The following is a 5,074-nucleotide window of genomic DNA, read 5'->3' as shown; positions in this document are numbered from 1 at the left end:
TAGCTTATTTTACATCAATATATGTGTGTGATATAAATCTTAAAAGATTAATAACATTTTTAAAATTAGATAGATGGAAAAAATAGAAAGTATTAATACAATTTAGAGAAACTTTTCCTCTAGTACAAGTATATATTTTAAAAAGAAAATTATGTTAATATACGCCTAGTATTTTTAGATTTTTTTTTTAAATCATAGACCTTAACTCTCAACAACAAAAAAAATCAATTGAATACTGGTAGAGTACAAATCAATATAAATTATATTCATTAATAGAGCTGTTTTTAATCTATCTATCTATCTATACACACGCAACTATTGATCTATCTTTTGTGAAATATGATACATGTATTTTAATACTAAGTGCTTAAAACATGCCTCATAAACAGTGATAAGTTTGTAAATGTTAGTGTTTATTAAGATAAAATAGTAGTAAAGATGATAAGCTTTGAAATATTGACCCTTTATGTAACTGATTAACATTTTATGAAAATTTCACTTTACAGTAATTTCACATACAGTAACTATTTCAACATTATCTGTTATTGAAAAATAACATCTTTTTAAAAAATACTGAATACACTCTATTAATAATTAAATTATAAAGGTAAACATAGAAATAAATATGACATTGGATAGTAATAATAAGTTTGATTAAAGTATACTTAACTTTATTGAGTTAGGTGATAGTGAAAATGACTGAAGCAGCTTTTCAAGCAACTGAATAATTCACTCATTAATGACAGAGGCACCATCTTCCAAATACATTTGACTTGTACAACACCAAGTGTTTAATGGGTTCTTCTTATTGCCCTGGGGAATATATTATTTCCCAATTTAATTTCTAATTGAACCAAGCAATTTTGCCTGCCATTATAGAAGATACTATAATTATTAAAAAATGTATACTTAGAAATTTCATTAACAATTCTTTTTGAATATGTATATTTTTAAAGTCATATAAACATTTAAAAATATTGTCTTCCATCCATGCCCACGAAATGACCTTTAATTTAGATCTCAAATAACTCATTGCCCTTCAGCTAGAACCAACTCATAGCTGCCTCTTCAGCTGATTTTCAGAGGTTGTCAAACACTTGAGATGAGATTGTACATCATTTTCCCCGATAAAGTAGTTGGTGAATTTGAACTATTTCCTTTCAGTCGGTAGCACGACTCATTGCTCACTAGGCCATTAGAACTCCCTCCACTTATATGATGTTGTTATTATATGCTGTGAAATCAACCACAGTTCAGAGGGACCCTGTGGATTTATGTTTATCTTTTCATTTTCTTTCCTAATGAGCTGTGTTGTTTTTGTTTGCGTAGGCTTTTTCACCTGAGGGTTTAGATTTGTTTTCCTTTACTTTTTTCAATGACTTCAGCACAGCCTTATCTTTCACTCTATTACTGTTGTTTCTTTTTTGTCTATAATGATTTGAATAACAATTTAAAGAATAAATAGATTCTCTATTAATAAATAAATAAATATTTCATATACTGTTAATTACAATACTCAGAATGCAATGCAACTATTTGTACTTGCTCAGTTTGACTCTATCTCTTCTGGGCTTTCCCCTTGGGCAAGTGTTCTCTTTTGACCTTATGTGTTGGTTTCATATTTCATATTTCATAATTACTACATAATTACTTAGCAGTCCATGATACCCTCAGTACTCTTTTCCAACACTAAAGCTGAAAGGCATCAATTCTCCTTCAATCTTCCCTACTCATTGTCCAACTCTCTGATGCATAGCAAGTGATTGCAAAGACCATGGCCTGTATCAGATGCACCTTAGTCTCCAAAGAGACACAATTGCTCTTCAGTACTTTAGAGAGGTCCCTAACAGCAGAATTTCCCATTACAATACATCTTTTAATTTCCTGGTTGCTGGTGCCAAGAGTGTTGTTTTTGGAGCCAAGCAGACTAAAGCTGTGAACAATCTCAATCTCTTCACCATCAATCCTGTTCCTGCCAATTGGTCCAGGGTTAAGAAAACAGATTCATAGTGGAGAGGGTTAAACCAGCTCCTTGGAGGCAAGGATCCTGAGGCTCCGTCTAACATACTTTGGACATGTTATAAGGAGAGACCGGTCCTTGGAGAAGGACATCATGCTTGGGAGGGTGGAGGGACAGTGCAGGAGGGGAAGGCCCTCTTTGAGGTGGATTGATTCAGTGACTCGGGTAATCAGAATGGGTGTGTTGGAGACAGTGCGATTGGCACAGGACAGAGCAGAGTTTAGGGCTGTTGTACATAGGGTCGCTATGAGTCACAAGAGACTCGATAGCACATAACAACAATAACAACAACCACCACCACATAATTTTATGAAATATTAAATGAAAGATATGAACATTGACATAAGAGGTATTAGTGAGATAAGACGGACTAGTTTTGGACACTTTATATCAGATAATGATATGGTATACTATGTTGTTGTTGTTGTTGTTGATTGCCATCAAGTCATGCACAACTCACAGCAACTCCATCAACAAAAGACCTGAAGCCTTTCTATAACTATCATTTCTCTAAGTTCATAGTTTCCAGAGGCATATGATTTAGGAAGTGGATGCCACTGCTGCTTCCCAACCTGTCTTAAAACCGGGATCTTCACCAAACACTGTCCACCATGGGCAGCCATTATGGCATTTGAGAGGCCAATGGTACAAGTTTCAGCACCATAGCAAAACCAGACTACCTCAGTACAGCAAATTGACAGAAAAGTGCTGTGTGACTTAGAAGAACGCTCCTCCAAATAGCAAAGTTTTAAAATATAAACCCTCAGACCTGATTTATTAAATATAAGGGCCCCCAGGAGGTTTCGTTGACTCTAAACAAGTTGTTGTTGTTGTTGTTGTTGTTAAGTGCTGTAGAGTCACTTGTGACTCATAGTGATCCTATGTGCAAGAGCCCTAAATCCTGCTCTGTCCTGTGTCAACCTCACTGTCTTCAACACACTTACTCCCACCACCCCAATCACTGAATTGATCTATCTCATCAAGGGTCTTCCTCTCCTATGCTATCACTCCACTCTCCCAAACATGATATCTCTCTCCAAGGACTGGTCCCTGCTTCCAACATGCCCAAAATATGTCAGGTGAAGCTTCAGAATCCTTGCCTCCAAGGAGCAGCCTGGCTTCACCCTCTCCAGGACAAACCTGTTTGTTCTCCTAGCAGTCCATGGTGTATTCAACACTCTTCTCCAGCACCATAGCTCAAAGACATCAATTCTCTTTCTATCATCCCTAGTCATTCTAAACAAGAGGCAATAATAATAGCAATAATTAATAATAATAAAACAACAAAAAACTTCCAACCAAACATTCTACAATGACCCTCAACCAAAATAAGAGAGCTCATCTTACAAAGTCCAGTTGCTACACCCAGTTTTCAAAATGGAGACAAAGGCTTAGCCTTAAATGCAAGTATCCTCCTGGAAGTCTTGCTGACTTGAAACAAGAGGCTTAAACAATGAAACTATCAACCTAGATCCTCAACCAAAACGAGAGTGTCATCATACAGGGTCCAGCCAATGGAAGCCCAAAATGGAAGACAAGAGCTTGGCAATATATGTTGTTATTGTTGTGTTGTTGTTGTTGTTAAGTACTGGCAATGCAAAGCAGAAGATGAAAGGTGTTATTTTCACAGGAAAATATCAATTTTAAGTTCTATCATGAAGTACATTGTTGTGATTTATAGGATGCTATTCATATGCATACAAAGAACATAGAGTCTAACTCTACAACAGGCCTGAGAGTTAGGAATCCGAGAGACTCAAGGGACAAATGATTTTAAGAAACTTAAGGGAATTTATTAAGCACAAGCAAAGTTTTCAAATTTTAAACATCTTCAAATGATTAACAATATGCCACAAAACAGATGATACCAGTGGTAGCAGGGCGTATAAACATTTCCTCAAGAGCAATCTCTCACTATAAACATTTACCAGCAGAATCACTAAGTCAAAGTCTCATTAACAAAGCTTTGTTGTAGTAGCATTTTTGAGTATTTTGTTATCAAATCTGCTCTCCGTCCCTTTGCAGGCATTTCTGTCTATCAGAATGACTGAGTTGTTTCAGATGCTGACATTGTTTATCGACTAAACATGTCTTAGCTCATCCACTTTGTCCCAGTCCTCTTTTTACTCCGCATCTCTCCCTTCCTTTTTATAAATTACTAAAACAAAGCAGCATATTGTGCATGAGAGAGCTAATTAGCTGAGCTGCCTTGTTTTTGAAAGACTACCTAAAAAAAGGAAAACACAGAAAAGCAGTATTAGAACACTAGATGAAATCTGACCACCCTATTTCTTTAAACAAGCTACAGGATAATTTGTTGTAATCCAGAAATTATTCTATTATTGTTGTTGTTATGTGCCCTAGGTATCACAGCTCTGGAACCTGACTATTGTGAGCCAGTCTCACTCACTCACTCAGCTACACCTACCCTCACTTCCCCAGTTACTGTATCAATCCATCTCATCAGGTGTCTTTCTCTCCTGTGCTATCCCTCCTCCCTTCTGAGTATGATATTCTTGTTTAAGGATCGGTCCCTCCTGGCCACATGCCTAAACAAGGTGAGATGGAGCTTCAAAATCCTAGCCTTCAAGGAGAAACCTGATTTTACCCTCCCTAAGGAATACCTATTTGTTTTTTTTACATCCTTGGTATGTTCAACATTCTTCTCTAGCAGCACAAATCAAAGGCATCAATTCTTCTGTTATATTTACTCACTTTCCAGCTCCCTAAGGAATTTCATTTCAATACTGCACGTAGATTATTTAGTTACTTTTCCCCTAAGAATTTATACTTCTTTTCTTAATTATGTAATTGTATTGGTTATGATTTTACTTATACATAGAAAACAATTTTATAAATATAAAAATTATGACTTCAGAGTATATTTTTGTTTTAGCTTTTAATTTTCCATGCATTAAATCTTGAAGAAACAATAAAGAGATTCAGTAATTCAAACATTTACACATATTTTGAGTGAATATTTACAGAGGAAACTAGCTTTCATGAGTATTTTGTTTGGTGATCCTGATTGCAATCCCTCTCTGCTTTGCAAAA

This window comes from Elephantulus edwardii, unplaced genomic scaffold (assembly GCF_000299155.1).
Source record: "Elephantulus edwardii isolate Elephantulus edwardi_28Jun2011 unplaced genomic scaffold, EleEdw1.0 scaffold00389, whole genome shotgun sequence".
NCBI lineage: Eukaryota > Metazoa > Chordata > Mammalia > Macroscelidea > Macroscelididae > Elephantulus > Elephantulus edwardii.
Note: the sequence above shows the minus strand (reverse complement) of the source record.